General features: G+C 47.4%; 1 protein-coding gene across 1 annotated transcript in view; it reads left to right on the top strand.

The window, feature by feature from the left end:
- The window catches only part of LOC144790706 (uncharacterized), a 180,668-nt gene that overhangs the window by 27,065 nt on the left and 133,966 nt on the right, over positions 1–19,637 (top strand). The gene's annotated exons all lie outside the window — the stretch shown is intronic.

Raw genomic sequence — 19,637 nt, 5'->3', positions numbered from 1 at the left:
ACAAAGCACAAGCAACAACCTATACTTCTCCAGGTGATAATGAATGATTTTGGAGGGACATGTGCCCTCAGCGGATTATTTGCCCTACGATTGATAAATGTCATGCTGACTTGTTCCGGTACAAGAAATAGGACGTGTCCAAGTGGACTGAACAGATTAATTTGAAGGTTGTCACATGATGCGAGGAGGAGTTATCTTTGTTAGGATGCTTCAACCAATATTAATCAACTGAGCAATCAACTGTGGCCCATTCCACAGCCCTTTCAAGGACACAAGATGCTTTTTGGGGAGTTCAACTTGGGGTGAGGTGCTGCAGGTGCTAGTGGTGAGCAATTAAGAGGAACTGTGGATATACTTTCTACACCTACTCCTTGTTGAGCAAATTAGCAGCTATTCCACTTGAGACCATAGCTGGGGTAGTTTTACCTAGAGCAGGCACAGCAGAGGAAGCTGTGTTGGCACACACTGTTTAGCCTCCCCCACCTCGAGCATCTACAAAAGTCTATGGTTACACCGCAGTACCTTCGCCGGCACCACCAGTGTGAACATCTGAACTGGCAGGCTGTCTTCTGAGGGGCCACTGTTGCAAAGTCATACTGTGCCATGGGCACCCCCATTTTTTTGCTGACTGGTACTAGTGGTACCTGACTCTGACTGTCCCTGGGCTCTGCCTAACCAGGCCCAGGATCAGTGCTATGCTGAAAACACAGTGAAAACACTCACTTACATAAGAGTACACTATATATTATGATACACTTATAATTGGCATGACCTTCCCTATAAGTTCCTGGTACATGATAGGGCAGGGTGGGGAATACTACCTTTACGTCCCTAGTATATAATGGGGAACGGCACTTTAGAGGCCAGCATCCCTTTCCACACATGCATGTGTGCACTGCTGACTGCCTGAGGTCATTTTATAATCAGTCATGTGTTGCAGCCCTGCTTTTAAATGTACATTTTGCCCAGATTCGACATTGGTGGTAGGGGCACTTAAAAAGTGACAAACTCAAATATGTGGCATATTAGGTACCCCCAGGGTCTCCCTTAGGTGTCCCAGGGGTGGGGGGTCAGGTACTTATAAGGAGGGCCCTTATAAAAGAGGTTTCATATGTCCTGGGTCAAGAGAAATTATACATTTCCCTTCCCCAGTGTAGTAAAGTGCTTTTCAAAATCGACTTTTGTGCTAGGAGCACTGTGGAGAGAGGATATAGATTATATTTATATACTCAATACCCCTAAAGTCTCCCCTATGTGTCCCAGGGCTGTGGGGGCCATGCAGCTATAAGCAGGGTCCTTGTAAAATATGTTTTATAGGCCCTGGTGTTGGAGAAATTGCACATTTCATTTTCCCCATTGTAGATCCCCTGCCACATAGGTTAACATTGTTGTAGGTTAATAATGCACAACTATCGCTAGGAATTCATGAAAAATATCATTCAATGATTTAGGAGAATTACATTGAATAATCTAACAATATGCTGTTGACGAACTTATCCTGAAATATACAGATAAGAAGTTAGGAAACTTTATTTTTTGTGAGCCAAAATTCAGCATTCCTGTGTTCTCCCCTGACTGGTCAGAGTTAACGGAATAAGCCAGGCTGCTTTGATGAATTGATAAGTGGCTCACCCAGTGAGAGGCTATCTGTTTGAGATAGCTCTGGTACACATGAATTCTAAAGCAGGGCGGAGAGGTTGTGAAGCTTGAGCTTCAAAGGGGGATATTACAGGCAGAGAATACCTGGTCCATCTACCCCCAGCCCTCTTACCCAGCCAGATGGCTGATTTAAGGCAGGAATTTGGCAAATGGTAGGTAGAGGAGAGCTATGGAAATGAGCCATACTGGAGGTTGTTTTAAGTAGTTCTTGCTCCTCTGCTGAGAATTCAGCCAAACTGAGTTTTAGGGAAATTGTGCTTTCTGGGAGAAGATTATGCCACACTTTGGAGGAAGTGGTCATGCTCTGGGGTGTTGCCCTGTACCTCGTTGGACAAGAATGATCCCAGAGAACACTGAATAAATATGTGTGAGCGACCTCTGATCCTGCTTGCAGGCAGGTCGCCCCACGCTGCTGCTCGTCACCCGCTTGCTGTGTCCGTGTTCCTGAGTTTGTTTCCTCGACTTTCCCCCTGCCTGTGCGCCAGTTCCCCCCCGTCCCCCTCTGCTCCCATTCAGGCCCTTTCCGCTACTGCTTCCCTGCGGCCCCGCTCCTCTGCACACCCATTGGCCTCCCGCGCTCCCGCCTCCCAGCTGCTCCTCCCTTCCAAGCCACCTCATATGCAGGCCGAACAGCGGTAGCAGGAGCGACCTCTGACCCTGCTTGCAGGCAGGTCGCCCCCACACCGCAGCTCGTCACCCGCTTGCTGCCTCCGTGTTCCTGAGTTCGTTTCCTCGGCTTTCCACCTGCCCGTGCGCCAGTTTCCCCCCACGCCCCCCTCCACTCCCATTCAGGCCCTTCCCACCACTGCTTCTCTGCGGCCCCGCCCCCCTGCACACCCATCGGCCTCCCTGCTCCCGCCTCCCAGCTGCTCCTCCCTCCCAAGCCACATCATATTCAGGCCGAGAAGCGGACGCGCGCAGCAAGCCCGTCTGTGCCCGTCCGCACCTGGACCGCGCCTAGTGCCAGATACCCTGGACCCCGCGAACGCCACAACACCAGAATCCAATACGACGCCAGCACCCTCCGCGCCCTTAACACCGGCCGAAACCGCACCTGCTTCCAAGCCGCCCCGAAACTGACCCACTGACCCTTCTACTGCCACACCTGCAGCTTCACCTGAGACAGAACCACCAAACCTCCAAAGACTGGACCCAACCACCTCAGCTGCATACTCCTCAACACCCGCTCCGCATGCAAACACGCAGCCGAGCTCTGGGATCTGCTTGACACCTCCGCCCCAGACGTGGCCTTCCTGACCAAGACCTGGTGGAACACCTCCTCGGCGCCCGACATCGCCATAGCCATCCCGGTCGGCTACAAGATCACCCGTAGGGACCGCATCAACAGAATCGGAGGAGGAATAGCCATCGTCCACAAGTCCACCCTCAAGGTCGCCACCCACCCGGACGACACCCTCAACACCGCCGAACACCTACACTTCCGGATCCACACCGACCCCAACACCACCCACAGAGGAACAGTCTTCTACAGACCCCCCGGACCTCGGGCTCAGTTCAGCGACTCCATCGCCGACCTCGACAGCACCCACGCACTCGCTTCCACGGACTACATCCTCCTCGGGGACCTGAACTTCCACCTCGAGAACAACAACGATGCCAACTCGCCACCCTGATCGAGAACCTCACCAACCTCGGCCTCAGACAACTCGTCACCATACCCACCCACGCCGCCGGCCACACGTTTGACCCCATCTTCTCCACAGGCTCCCACGTCGCCTTCGATCACACCACCGAACTCCACTGGACCGACCACCGCTGCATCCATTTCACCTTCAAGAAACCAACCACGCACCACCGCACCAAACAGCTGCCTCGCCGCTGCTGAAGCAAAGTCACCGAAGACCAGCTGATCACCTCCCTCACCAAGAACCCACCCACCGACTCCACCAACTCAGATGCTGCAGCCCGCAACCTCAGACAGTGGATCGAAGACTGCGCCAACACCCTTGCCCCGCTCAAGAAACCCTGCAACAGCCACGCCAACAAGAGAGCCACCTGGTTCACCAACGAGCTCCAGGCCTCCAAACGTACATGCCGGAAATTGGAGAAGACATGGCTCCACGAACGCACACCGGACAACCACACAGCCCACAAGGACGACACCCGCAGACACCACCACCTCATCAGATTAGCCAAAAGATCCTCCTTCAGAGACCGCTTGGATAACAACGCACACGACAGCAAAGAGCTCTTCAGCATCGTAAAAGAACTCTCAAACCCCAGCGCCAATGCCAACGACATCCCGCCTTCACAAGAACTGTGCGACTCTCTAGCCATCTTCTTCCAACGCAAGATCCCTGACATCCACGACAGCTTCAACACTACGACCACCCCGACTACGCCAGACTCCACCGCCCCTATGAACACCACCAGCGCCAACCGCCTGACCTCCTGGTCCAATGTCAATGACGACGAGACAACCAAGGTCATGAACTCCATCCATTCAGGATCTCCGTCTGACCCATGCCCACACCACGTATTCAACAAAGCAGACGCTGCCATCGCACCCCAACTACGGTAGGTCATCAACATCTCCTTCGAAACAGCAACATTTCCGGAAAGCTGGAAGCACGCCAAAATCAACGCCCTCCTCAAGAAGCCCAAGGTGGACCCCAAGTACCTCAAGAACTTCCGGCCCATCTCCCTGCTCCTGTTCCCGGCAAAGGTCATCGAGAAAATCGTCAACATGCAACTGGCCCGCCACCTGGAAGACAACAACATCTTGGACCCGTCCCAGTCCGGATTCAGACAAAACCACAGCATCGAGACAGCCCTCATCGTCGCCACAGACGACATCAGGCGCCAACTAGACAATGGCGAAACATCAGCCCTCATCCTCCTGGACCTGTCAGTCGGAATCCAAGAGAAGGCTCTTGACTGGACCACGTCTTTCCTCTCCGGAAGAACCCAGAGCGTCTGCCTCCCACCCTTCCGATCCGAAGCCACCGACATCATCTGCAGTGTCCCCCAGTGTTCATCCCTCAGTCCGACGCTGTTCAACATCTACATGGCCCCCCTCGCAAAAGTGGCCCGCCATCACGACCTCAACATCGTATCCTAAGCCGACGACACCCAGCTCATCCTATCCATCACCAAACCAACTTCCATGAGGAAATGAAGGCCGTCGCTGACTGGATGAGGAGCAGCCGTCTGAAGCTGAACTTGGACAAGACGGAGGTCCTCATCCTCGGACCCACCCCCTCAGCCTGGGACAACTCCTGGTGGCCCATCACACTGAGAACAGCACCAACACCCACCGACCATGCACGCAATCTAGGATTCATCCTCGACTCCTCCCTCTCCATGTCGAAGCAAGTCAACGCTGTCTCCTCCTCCTGCTACAACACCTTCCGCATGCTCCGCAGGATCTACAAGTGGATCCCGACCGAAACAAAAAGAATGGTGACACAGGCACTCTTAAGCAGCAGACTGGACTATGTCAACGCACTCTACGCAGGAATCCAAGCCAAACACCTGCTACAACTACAACGCATCCAAAACGCCTCCGCCTGGCTGATCGTCAACGTCCTCCACCACAGCCACATCACCCCCCACCTGAGAGACCCTACTGGCTCCCCGTCGACAAGAGGATCACCTTCATGCTCCTCACCCGCACACAAAGCACTCCACAACGCCGAAAAAAATCCTACCTGAAGAGCAGACTCAGCTTCCACACCCCCACCCGCCAGCTCCGCTCCGCCATCCTCGCCCTCGCAGCTGTCCCCCGCATCCAACGAACGACCTCCGGCGGCAGAGCCTTCTCCTACCTCGCCGCCAAGACGTGGAACACCCTCCCTACCCACATACGGCAGACCCAAGACCTTCTCGCCTTCATAAGACTCCTCAAAGCCTGGCTCTTTGAGCAGTAGCAGCATCCCCCCTCCCCTCAGCGCCTTGGGACCCTTACGGGTAAGTAGCGTGCTTTACAAGTATGCTGATTGATTAATAGATTGATTGAGATGTATAGCCTCTCAGATCAGCTGCCCAGAGAACAATTAAAAAAATATGTGAGAGGAGCAGAGCCTCTCAGATCTGCTGCTTGAAACTAAGAGATGAAGAAGGCTTACCAACAATGTTCCCTCTAATTATTTTCCTCTGTGTGCGGCAGAGTAAGGTCTCTGTGCGATGCAGCCAAGGCTATGTGCGCCAAGAACCTGACCGCGTGTGTAGACCAGGGCTTTGAGTGGGATGAAAATACTCGCGGCTGTTACTTTTATGGCCGTGCGGCCAATGCTTGTTTTGCCTTGTGACTTATAATACTTTGACCAGAGCACCCTCGGTGGCACTAATGGACACGAATAGATAGTTTAGAAGTTATTGTGCAATATCTGTAGCCAAACACTTTGTTTCTGATATAATTTACTGCACTAACTGTGCCGCATAATATATTCATTTTTAGGTGGTAACAACAGATCTCCTAGAGGATATGTAAATTCAATACAATTCTATTTTAGCATATAGTGCTACAGATTTGCCCCAATCTTACTTCATCCCAGTCCAAAGAGACCACCCACATGACCCAAGCCCTGCCTACCTCTCAACACAACAAGTCCAGTCATAATAGTGTGCTCGGGCTCTGCCCGGTTTCACCTTTTTACTAACAGAATAGTGCGGATGCTAACTAACGGGAGGAGCGAAAATGGGAGACTCGCCGACTCTCTGCTCGTCCTGATAGTGCCCGTACTCGGGGGCTTCCTTGTCTTCCAGTTTGTAGTCAGAGAATTCGGAGTACAACTGCACCCCGTTTTCCTTGGCCAAGTGTTAGTTTCTCAAGTCCTGTATGATGTCCATAATGAGGTTGAGGACGGCGCTGTCTCAGAGCTCGACCGGCTCGGTTCTCTCTTTGCAGCCTCCGGCAATCAGCATGCAGAGCAGCAGCGCCAGCGCCATCTGCAAGGGGCTCCTCGGCTGGGTCATGGCGGTCAGGCAGATGGGGACAGCCTCCGACAGCTCCGGCTACCGCTGCGAGACGCAAACACATGTTCACGGGAGGAAAACTGCAAGACCCTTGTAAAAAAATATGCAAACATCACCCACGCACTTTCCCTGCACTTCTCATGTATGAAGAATGTCTGTACGCACATAGAATTCAGCTTAGGGAAGCCTGCCTGCTGTGCTGGATGCACTCTGCAGGCCAGACAGGCTCTGCTTAAATATTGTTCTAAACACATTTACTGAGCATTTGAACATTTCCCTTTTCGTCGATACATTCTTCCATTGACTATGTTTGTATACAAACCCCCGTCCCATCCGCCCATCCATCCCCTAGCCATCCATCCATCCAACCCATAGTGTCACTCATCTAGCATCCAAGTAAAATAAATCCACCCATCCATTCATTCATCCATCCACATAAACTTACATCCACCGTATTTACACACTAAAAACTATCCAGCTACCCCTTAAGCTCATCCATCCTTACATACAGCTCATTCACCCACTCAAACCCAGCCAGCTCCCAAACCCATAACCCGTCCATTCAAGCGTCCATCCATCAGCACATCTCAAATTTAAATCTGTCTGTCTGTCCGTCTAGCTGCAGAAAGAAAGCAGTCAAATATGTGTGTTCAGACCATCCACGTCTGCCAATGTGGGTACCGTCTGTATATTTTCTCTATCCTTCCCTCCCCTTTGTCTTTTTGGCAGCATGTCTATCTTTTTTACTAGGTTGTCATTCAACCTGTACATAAACTATACACAAGCTGTATGCATTTATATTTTTCTTTCAACTTTTTCTGTATTTGCCTATGTATGTTTTTTTATCTCTGTCTATCCAGTTACCTTGGTGTACAACAGTTTGTAAGTCAGTACATCGTTAAGTGTGTTGTCTATATTTGTCTTCCGGGCTTTTGTCCCTGCTGGCTTCTCTGTGCCTGTGTATTAATGCTATGTGTCCGTCCCTTTCTCTCTCATTTTCTATTTCTGCCTGCTTGCATCGTGGCCGCCTGTCTCCTAGGAATGTCTGTCTAATCTACCTTCGTACTTAGGACACTTTCCGCTGCTCTGGTTGTCTGTGTGTATGTCCGTCTGATCAGGGGTCTGCCTGCCTAGCCAAATAGTGTAAAAGTGATTGTTGCATGCGTGCCACTACCACAAACAGTTTCAAGTATTCCACATACTGGAGCAGGAATCTGCACATAGTCTTATAAGTAAGCAGAAGTGTGACATCAAATAGATAGCACCCCACCCCCTCGCCCCCTCCGATGATTTACCTGCTTTTGACAAGACCTCCAGGTGTGCCTTCCTTTCCTAAATTTGATGCCTCTTCCGTGGAAGAAGAAGCACCAGAGGAGACAGCAGCCCTTCCTTTTATCATAAAAGTTTGCAGACAGTGCTTTGAAGGGATTTATAGAAGTGCAGGGACTTACTATTAGAGTACCTGCTTGCTCCTGAGGGGTGCCAGTACTCCCCAATTAAATGTATTGCAGCACTTCTGAAAAGTGCCGGTATTCAAATTAAAAAAGCGCAGGTACTTGGCACCGGACAGTACTGCCTATTTAAAGCACTGGTTTAGGACTCCAAGAGCAAGCCAAACATGCTCAGTTTGCCAATGCTTGTTTCATGGACAGTCACAACTTGGGGCAAAATATTTCCATTTTATTTGATCCGGCCTGATATGCTACTTTACTTCACCCTATCCAGATTAATGTCACTTGTTTATACACAATATCTGCGTGTTTTCTTTCCCTAAAAGTGTCTCTGCAACTTTATTCTGAAAGTGGACAAACGGGATGGCATGCAGGCTGCGTGTGTGCGAGTCACAAGAACAGCTTCACTCTGGGGCCGATTCACAGAACTAACTTAAGACAAAATCCTAAACTTACTACTTTTGGTATTCACAGAAGTTAGGATTTTGTCTTAAGTTTGTCCTAAAACAGACTTAAGACAGACTTAAGTTAGGATTTTGTCTTAAGTCAGTCTTAAGTCTGTCTTAAGACAAACTTAAGATAAAATCCTAACTTCTGTGAATACCAAAAGTAGTAAGTTTAGGATTTTGTCTTAAGTTAGTATTGTGAATCGGGCCCTCTGTTTTTTATCTGCGTGCCTAGACCTGGAAAGATTTGTTTGTCAATTGAGCAGGCTACACCATCACGCTCCCGGCTGCCTTTTATATAGCATAGGATTCTCCTGAGAAGGCTCAATCTGATATTATCGACATCCAAGTGGGTGGAAAACAATAAAAAAAAAAGTCGACTTGGCAACCTTTGGCGAGCGTGTGCTGCTGAAGCGCTCCACGCAGTTGTGGTACCAGGAGGGCTCAGGCACTTCTTACCCTTTGTAGACGACGAAGCCGCAGACGTCCCAAGTGGGCAACCCCGGGAGTTCCACCAGCGACGTGTTAGGAGTCACCCGAGTCGCCCAGCGCCCTTCCCGGCCATCGTGAAAATATTCCTGTTCATTGCAGCGCATGACAGGCGCTGTGATTAACAGGAATCCTTTCACGATGGCCCACAATCAGCACCCAGTCGCGCTGTATTTAGAAAAGAAATGAAGCGAGTCTGAAAGTTCGACATGTGCTTTACACATCATGCTTTCAGACTTGCTTCAATTCTTTTCTAAATACAGCGCAGCTGGGTGCTGATTGTGGGCCATCGTGAAAATATTCCTGTTAATTGCAGCGCATGACGGGCGCTGTGATTAACAGGAATACTTTCCCAAATGACTCAGACAACCAGGAAAATTGCCGTTTTTCGCTGCTCGCATTTTAAAAGCGGGTGGCGGCGGCGAGAACGTGTGCGCGCTTAACAATGTACCATGCGCGCTCGGGCCCTTAAAGCTGCGCGCGAGCGCACCCGCGCACGTTAGAGGGAACACTGCTTACCAACCATTCTGACTGACTGTGCCTGCTGCATTATCTAGGACTACTGCCCTTTGGATGTACCTTGCTTCAAGAGGAATAAAGAGTGGACTTCCTGCACCCTACAGGTTTACAGAGCTGACCTGGACCTTCATCACCCAGAATATCCAAGTGGATTGTGGGAAATGAAGTTCCAATCTTTGAATGACCATCTTGGAGATTCCAGACGGATGTAAGACGTTACAACGCGTACTTTTACAACGCGTGCCGTTACTACGCAACTTTTACAACGCAAGTCGTTACAACGACTTGCGTTGGGGGGTGCTGGATAGTAAATATTTTAGTTTACTATTCCAACTCCAGTCCCCGTGGATAGTAGGGAAGGAGTTGGATAGTAAATTAAACTATTTACTATCCTGGAGCGCCCCCCAGCGCAAGTCGTTGTAACGACTTGCGTTGTAAAAGTTGCGTGGTAACAGTACCGCGTTGTAAAACCTTCGTTGTAAAGGTTGTTTCCCTTCCAGACCCTTGGATTGTGTTTTGGACACTTTAGACTCCCAAGAAGAACTTCAGGAACAAGTTCCAGAAGTTTGGAGAAGTTTGGAAAAACGTTGAAAAAATGTTCAATAAGGGAACCGACTCAACCACGAGAGCCTTGACAGCGACCTTCAACCGCAAGCCAGCCTGCCTTCTGCTGGTTTGTTCTGCTGAGAAGCTCCAGAGGTCTGACTTCCAGAGTTTGACCGGGAGCTCCCTGAAAAGCAAGCAGGAGAACCCTCACCGAACACAGACTGCTGAAGAGTATCGAGGGACCCCGGCAGAAAAACATCCATAAAAGTTTCTAAGTCCAAAGGTAAAATCTTGATCGAGGCCTACTGCGAGGGGTATGCGAGCAGGGCCCAGTCACGGTTAGCCTGAAACTTTGACTTTGTCCCGGTCAAGCGTGACCAGATGTCCCAATGTCACGCTATAGGTTTCTAAGTGCTATATAGTGCTAAATCTTTAAAAATTCATATCTCTGGTTCCCTACATTGGATTTATGTCATTTTGGTGTCATTTTAAAGATACAAATAATTCCTAGTTTTATAAATTTGTGTGAGACTTTTATATGTGTGTTTTTAAATGCTTTACAACTTGTTGGAGAAGGGAGATGCTGCAGATTGGCACAAAAGCCAATCTAATTCCTGACAGAGAGGTGCTTTTGAAGTTTTAACCAGGCGCTGATCTGACACCAGAATTGTAGGAACAACACTCTTTTGAGGTGACCACCCATCCTCCACAATCACCTGCCACCAACCAACCACAGATCAAGATCAGAAAAAAGAAAAAAAAAAGTTGTAATGGATACAAAATCCCTCTTCCTCATTTAAATATAGAGAACTCAATGAACCAACTCTACACATGATTTCAAATTGTTAGGAACAACTTTAAACCTCAAGTTAAAGCACCACCTTTTAAAGTCAAAATAATGTATGCAATTCCAATATTTCTGTTCCATAAATTTTGTAAAACATCTACTCGCCCAGAAAACAAAATTTGTGCTTCCTTGAATAAACCACAATCACTGGTACAAATATGACTCAATATGTAACAAATTACGAAAACAATCAGGACACCAAAACCCACCTGCTACTAAAATGACCCATTGCCTCACAGATTACTCAAAGGTCAGTTGTGGTCCTTCAAAATGTAGTGTCAAATAATTATCTACACAGTGGGGTGGGGGATTGGCTTTTGGTGGGGTCCTCATGTCCTTGAATGTAGGTGCATAAACATGAAAGGAGATTGAAGGGTCTCCGTAATGAAGAGGCACTTAAGAAGGACTATAAAGCCTACTTTATCTCATGAGTAGTATGGTCTAAAATGTAACACTAATCTTTAAAGTTTCAGTGAGCATTAATGGAATAGTACATTTAAATTCTTAAAGAAGTAAGTCGTTAGACCTGGCATCTTTTGGCATGTTCCTCCTGTCTTTGCACTTCTGACCTCTTGATTTTTATGGTACTCTGGATATTGTTTTTGCTGGTTTAGTGTTTCTGTGCACTTTAATACTGCTGATCAGTACTAAAGTGGAAGTGTTCCAGGTACATTGTGTTATTGATTGGTATATACATGATTGACATATTTGAGTTACTAGTAAGTCCCTAATAATGTGCGCAGGTGTGCCCAGGGCCTGTAATTCAAATGCTACTAGTGGGTCTGCTGCACTGATTGTGCCACCCACCGAAGTAGCTTGTCCAAGGTGTCTCAGACCTGCCACTGCAGTGTCTGCGCTCAGTTTATACTGCCATGTCGACCTGGCAAGTGCACCCACTTGCCAGGCCCAAACCTTCCCTTTCCTTAAATATAAGGCACCCCTAAGGTAGGCCCAATGTACCCCAATGGCCAGGGTGCAGTGTATGTGAAAGGTAGGACATGTACTGTGTGTGTGACATGTCCTGATAGTGAAATACTGTGTATTTCGTTTTTCACTATTGAAAGGTTGTCTGTCCCATTGGCTTAACATGGGAGTTGCCTTGTAACATTTTACAAGCATAACTCTCCATGGGATAAGATAGGGAAATGGAGTTTGGTACGTCTGAACTCAGAATTTAAAAATACATCTTTTAGGGAAGGTGATTTTTATATTGTGTGTTTGAAAATAGAAAAAGTGGGCATTTTCTTGCTTAACCATCCTGTGTGCCTCTGCCTTTTGTATATTTCCTTTCTGGATTTACAGTGACAGGAGCAGGGGTTTTGCATCCCCGCTAGACATACAAAGGGGGGGGTTTAGATGTGTCCTGCCTTTCCTGGGTGACTTATAGCCAGGCTGAATAGACCTGGCTGCATTTAGAGTAGTGGGAGGAGTTCACCTGCACCGGAATGGACAGTGTCTGCCTCTCACAAAGCTGTCTCCCCCTCCTGTGGTGAACTTGGCCTGAGCCAGGCTGTACTGGTTTATGTGTGCCAGGGGAACTTTGTTTATACCAACTTCAGAAAAAATGTGGTATAAATATTGGGGCATTGACCCCAGAACTTTAGAACTCTTTTGGATCAAGAAACCTGCTGAAGAAGAAGACCAGGAGAAGCTGTGAGGAGAGACTACCACTTTGCTGTATGCTTTGCAGTGTTGGACTGCAGTGGCTGCTTTTGTCTTGGGCAGTGAATGGACTGGACTGGACTTTCTGCATCTTATTTTCTTGAGTGTCTCCAAGTGCTTGAGGTGGAGCTTGCCTCCTGTTCAAGAAGTATCAGGAACAGCAAAGACTTCAAGTTCATCTGCTACCAGCCCCAAGAATTGTGTGTTTTTGGCTGCAACAGAAGAAAAACCAACCAGACGCTGTCAAAGACACCGCCACTTCCCCTATGACATGAAGGCACCGCAGAGCGCACCGCAGCATCTCACACCGCATCCCTCATCTCACTGATGCCGCCGTCCGATGCCACCACCAAGCTGCTGCTTGCCCCGTGACCTGTTGGCATTGCACTGCCCACCACCTCGCGTCACTCTGCCACCCTGGTATACCCATTGACGATGCTCCACACCAACATCGGCAACGCTGCCTGCACCGTGGTTTGGGGGCACCGCTCGTAAGTTACTGGACACACAGCCCCATCCCACACCGCAGCTTGGACCATCAAAATTGGCACAATCAACTCCATTTAAAAAGCTTACGACATTGCTTCAACGCCGACGATGCCACTGCCTGCACCATGACCTGCTAGCACCGTGATTAGCACTTTCCCACTTTGCTACGCAGCCCTCGTCTCACCAATGCCGCTGGACAACCACAACCAAGCTGGTGCCTGCATTGTGACCTGAGAGCACCGCACGCCACACCGCTGCACTTTCAACCGCAGCCCTGACGCCCACCGGCACTCACTACTGTAAACCACATGGAGTTACAACTGCAACCTGTGTGACTTCAAAGGCCCGACAACTCCTCCACCGCCTGCCAACACCAGCTCTTCGGAGCTCATAGCAAGGTCACCTACACCCTGCATTTCTAAAAGTACTGTTTTGCGGGTCTTTCTCGACACTGTAGCTGGCCTGCTATGCAGCGGTCAGCCAGAACTGTGGGATTTGTGTGTTCACAGCGCTGTGATAGCCCCAGACGGAGCTAATGACTTCAAGGAACTGTTTTTAAAGTCTGTTTTTCATAAATGTTTGGTCTTGTTTTACACAGATAACTATTGACTATTTTTAGGTTGAGCCTGTTTATTTTTTATTTTTTTAACCTTTGAAACTCAGCGCGGAACCCTCTTCAGGGACAGAACACTCTGCTTCTTTTTATAAAAAACTTTAATAGTTAGCACGCCGCCCACTTCATGGACACCGCGTTCTGCAATATTATAGGTATTGCTTTTGCAAAACTTTGAACTATTGCTATTGTAAATGACAATGCCTTTTAATATTATAAAAGGCATTGCCATTTACAATGCCAATAGCTCAAAAACTCGCAATTGTGAGACCTATTATATTGGAAATGTTTGTTCTAAAACTGGGGTGATGTCCTTTTGTAGTGTCGTCACTGGATTACTGCATGTTATGTGCAAATGCTTTACACACTGCCTCTGAGATAAGCATGACTGCTCGTGCCAAGCTACCAAGGGGGTGAGCAGGGTGTATTTGAGAAGTGTAACTTCCTTATCCTGACTAGGCAGAAGGATACCTACTTGGACAGGGTAACCACCTGCCAAGTAGAGACTCCCATTTCTAATAGAAGTTAAAGCTGCTTAATAATTGGATTTATGTCATTTTTGTGTCATTTTAAAGATAAAAATATGTTCTATTTTTATAAATTGGTGTGTTGTGTCTTAATTATGTACTGAAATTGGTGTTGTTAAATGCTTTACAACGTGTTGGAGAAGGGAGATGCTGCAGATTGGCACAAAAGCCAATCTAATTCCTGACAGAGGTGCTTCTGAAGTTTTAGCTGACTGCTCGTGCCAAGCTACTATGGGGGTGAGCAGAGGTTATTTTAGAAGTGTAACTCCCTTATTCTGACTAGGAAGAGGGGTCCCTACTTGGACAGGTTAACCACCTGCCAAGTAGAGACCCCCATTTCTAACAGAAGTGAAAGCTGCCTAACAATATTCTGTTCTTCATGTTACAGTGTCGCAGACTTCATTAACGAATGCTACAACAGTGACCACAGGCCAAATGGCGACAACTACAGTTTTAGGAACACCACCCAACAAGACATCCAATGCTTCTCAGTCAACATCCACCCCGGGTCCTGGTACGTTTCCTCCCACTGGATCAGGAAATGTGTCAGTGTTTGCCACTGCCGCAGGTGCAAACCAAACCAACACAACATCAACAGTGGTGACAACCTTCAACACCACACAAGCGGCCATTCAAGGAATCACCTCCACAGTGGCACCGGCATTGTCCATGCCAATCTCTGCAGCAGCGACAACAACACAGCTTAACAACACCAATGGGACGGGCACCGCATCCGGACCAACAGGTATGGCATCCTACTGGCCAACATAATATCTCTTATTTTTATATTCCCTTACTAAAAACTTTTATCAGGGTTACTTAGAGTTTCTTCTAAGATCTGACTTTATTAGCTACCCTCTGCAGCACTACCTTGAGAAAAGGCAATCATGGTTTGCTGGGTTGTAGTATATACTTCTATTATGTAACACCTGTGTGTAGAGACCTACAATGTGTCGGTGATAGTTGATAAAACGTCTTTGTATACCACATCCTTTGTGATTGGAGAAGTAGTAGTGACTTTAGACACAGCACAAGCAGCAACTTATATTTCTCCAGGTGATAATGAATGGTTGTGGAGGTACATATGACCTCAGTTGACTATTTGCCTGTGTGATCCATGAATGTCATGCTGAATTGTTTCTGTGCCAGAAATAGGACTTGTCCAAATGGACAGAACATATTAATATTTAGGTCATCATGTGAAGTGAGGATGAGTGCCCTTTGTTACAGTTCTTCAGCCAATAAATGCAAGATGCTTTTTTGGAAGTTCAACAAGGGCTTGGGTGCTGCAGGTGCTAGTGGCGAGCGATTAGGAGGAACTATAGACACTACTTTGCACACCTTCTCCTCGTTGATAAAAGTAGCAGCTATTCCACTTGAGACCGCAGCTAGGACAGTTTTACCTATGAGCATGCAGAGCAGAGGAAGCTGTGTTGGCACTCACTGTTTAGCCTCCCCCACCTTGGGCATCTACAAAAGTCTATGGTTGCACCGCAGTTCCTTCGCCTGCTCCACCAATGTGAACATCTGAACAGGCAGGCTGCCTTCCAAGGGGCCACCAAGTCACATTGATGTTTGCCTCACTATATTGAGGGCTGGGAACTGTCACTCATATGCCCTACCCCTCTCCACCACTGGAGGCACTGCAACCATGGGCAGGGAAATACAGAATGGCCTGACACACAGGTGGAAATAAAGTTGTGCATTGGGAGTTCATTGTCTCAATTCAAAAAGTTTGCTGAGGTGGCACTTTCAACATAGCGGTGCGGTGAGGGCAGCGCCACATCGGTGGCTCCCTTCACAGTACAGGCAACCCCGCGGTGGAAGCGGGATCTTTAAATGGGGGCATAGTGCTATCCCCTTTAAATCTTGCTACATTGGAAAGTGCTTTGCAAAGGGAATTTAAATTGGGCTATTTTACTTGTATGGGGTCATTAAATCCGAGTTTCCTTAGGAATGTGAATGCTGCAGGAGTGGGAAACAGCATTTACAACACAGCATGAACCATACATGCAGTTACATGACAAGCGTTACAACAAGTGCATCTTTACCACGCATTTCATTACAACAACATGCCTGAGAGAAAGCAGTGTTGGACTTTGAAGTCCAACGCTTTGCCTTCTGTTCCACAGAGTGGAGTTGGAATAGTAAATTATACCTCTCCAAAGTCCAACGCTTTCTCTAAGGCATGTTGTAAAGACATGCGTGGTAAAGACACATTCGTTGTAATGCCCGCGATGTAATGGCATGTAAAGTAAAGGCATGCGTGGTAAAGACACATTCGTTGTAATGCCCGCGATGTAATGGCATGTAAAGTAAAGGCATGCGTGGTTCTGACATATAACCTGCATGAGCAGTCGCAAGGGAATGATTCACATGCTTAGGTGTGTAGGACATAATTGGGTCTAGTTTGAGACTTAGAAAACTTTGAAAAAAAGAGTATCAAATGGATTCTGATCGCTAGAGGTTGTAGGAAGGCAGCTACAGTTGTTTTGATGCTCATTTTTAGCATCTGATATCCTACGGGATCTTGTTTGCGCTATATAAAACTTTATAAATAAATAAATATGCAGAGTGTGCCCATCCTGGCCATCAGTGATAAAGGACACACTGGCACATCACTCTTTGCAACCTAGATACGTCTTGGTTAGTTTCATACATTGTAGTTGTGCCCTTCTCCAGTATAACTAAATTCAGTTTTAACAAAAGTGTCCACAAAATAATTTTAATGTGCTTCTTATCAAAATAGGTTGGTGAGAGCTCAAAAAGAGGAACTGACATCTTGTATTTAACAAAACATTTTCAAGCTTGTTGCAATAGCCCAGGCCGACCTACTTTCCCAATGTGTCCTGACGCAAAGGCTAGCTATTGAGGGAACATTATAACTTGTCCAACCAATGAGAACCTTGAACCCTGGTTCTTCTGCCTCATGCTCTCTCAGTCCTGTTTTATCCTTATACCTTCAATGCTAGCTAACATCGCTTGGTGCAAACCATTCCTAAGGCTCCAGAGCGGCGCAACCATAAATAACTGTTTTTGCATGTTTGCTTTGTGGCATTTTGTTGTGGTAGTGATGTGTTCCATTGCTTTTTGTCCTGCTGTCTATTTTTGTAGCATTGTTGCAATGTGATTTTGTCTTACTTCAGTTTTTTGTTTGGCGCTCTGGCTGATTTGTTATGATGTGCCATGCTATGTTTTAATGGTGTTGTTATGTTGCTTTGTGTGTGTTATCGTGCTACTGCTACATGTCGAGCCAAAACAAGATCATGCCTTGAAAATTCCTGCGACAAGCAGCCTTGTACAACTTTCTTTGGTGGTAATATAGCGCTGCTCCAGCTCTTTAACGCACGTGAGACATTTATTAACCCAAATCTGTAGCCAAAGTCAGTGCTCCCTTTATGTGACTCAGGGCAACACCCATAGCACGCCCCTTTCATGCAGAAAACTGTGTGAAAGGGCACCATATTTGGGAAGTGGCGTGCAGCCACAAAAAGTGGCTTAACAGCACTTTGTAAATATGGAGCAGGGCATACCGCCACCGGAACGTTGGGAAAGGTGATGTTCCTTTGGCACAAGGCCAATGTAAATATGCCCCTTAATGTGCCTGTATTTCAAAATTGGCTGATCATTGTAAAGTGTTCAGTTGGAATTGACACCTAAAAACTGGGGAATCCAGCGAAACCATAGATTGACCAGTTGAAACTAGGGAAGCGAGGTACAGATGAAAACTTCGGATCCAAGGTCTGGAAAAGAGATTTCAATTGGTCAAGCTGACGCCACTACTGAGCGACATAGGGTTAAGAGGAAATGTCTATCACCCATACTAGGAATGACCAGGGATAGCCTCTCTCTTGGGCAGTCACAGTGAAAGAAATGTCAGGGTAATCAGTTCTCACTACAGTCTTTTTCCAGGAATTCTTTTCTACTGGTGCTTGACCTCTGGTTAGGCAGAAGCTTTTTGGGCTTTTCCAAGGCAGCTGGGCTGCAAGCCCCTTGTGGTTTCTGAGTTGTGGTCTCCCTCGGGATGACCCTCACAGAGCCTTGACTCGGCTGGGCACTGCTTGTTAGCACCATGTCCAGGCTCTTGCATCTCTTCAAACACTACCCAGTCCAGATTCCTCTTCCTGTAGGGCAGGTTGCTCTTGCAGGGCTTCTCCATAGGTAGGGTCTAGTCCTGGTGTTGTGGGAAGCAGCAGCTGGCATTGGCTCATTCCTGCAGACATCTCTTATCTTGTGCCCTCAAGTGTCCATCAGATGTCCAGAACAACTGCCACTACTTCCAATATGTATCATGCTGTTGGGGTACATGTAGGAGCAAGAGATATCCTATAGACTCTTTATCTGAACCAACAGGATGCAGTTTCCTTTGTTTTACCATATATCGCTTGGAGTTAGTGAACATCTCTGTACGGTCCCTTTGGTAGACAGTATATGGACAATGATGTCCATAGAAAGATGTGGTATTCCTGGATGAGCTTTCCCTGCCCTGTTTGAGGAAGCTGTATCAATTCTAGAAAAGTTACCTCTAGGTGGATGACAAATGGTTGTCCACATGCATCTCCATGAAAACCTCGCACACAAAACTGTCCTCTTTTTTAGTTCTGGCTTGATTGCACAGATGTCTGCAAGACTATTTGTTTCCAATGCAAAGAGAGTTGTTTTTAAATCCTGCTTCCTTCAGCTATTGGCTTGTTGGGTCAGCCTCCTTTTAGCCATTGCTTTGAGACTTAGTCAATCACAGCTTGGATCAGCCCACTGTTGTATACATCTCTTACTTTAAGCTATTGGCTGGTATATTATTTGCCCCCCTAGGAAGGAGGTCACATTATCTGGGGTCTGTTTTTCATCTCAATCATCACACATTTTTTAGTTTCAAATCTTTATCATGAGACAGTGGAAAAGGCACAAAGAGTATACAGCTGAGACAAACATTTCTGAGTACCCTCAGATGAGAAGTGGAAAACATTTGCAGTCCAAAGAGCAATGGTCCAAGAACAGAGAGTTCAAAGTGCAAAGTGTGTCACTTGTCAAAAGCTCAAATGGGTCAGACGTCTACTGAAGGATGTGTTGACCGGTGAGCGACAGGCCGTTGTCATCGCAGGAGTGTACATTGATTATTAGATGGTCATGCGAAATGATCCTCAAGCAGTGGCAAACCATGAACATCAAACAGTGCAACATAATGCAATGGAAGAACAAAAGGGTACAGCAAGTATGTAAATATCTGTACACCAAAGCCACAAGCACAGTAACTTGAGGGGAGATGGGAGAGAAGAGTTGGGAACAACAGATGGAATGCAAGGAGTTGAAGAGCTAGAAGATTAACGGTGCACCGGGGCAATTTGCATGGGGAGATGTGTAACTTCACCCATCAGTCGCATTAACGGTGGAAGGGGCAGTGGGATTCCACATGGGAGAGATGGAAGTGGGGACGGGACCAGGGTGGGCTCC

This window comes from Lissotriton helveticus, chromosome 11 (genome assembly GCF_964261635.1).
Source record: "Lissotriton helveticus chromosome 11, aLisHel1.1, whole genome shotgun sequence".
NCBI lineage: Eukaryota > Metazoa > Chordata > Amphibia > Caudata > Salamandridae > Lissotriton > Lissotriton helveticus.
The sequence above is the reverse complement of the archived record's forward strand: the minus strand, read 5'-3'. Positions and strand labels throughout refer to the sequence as shown.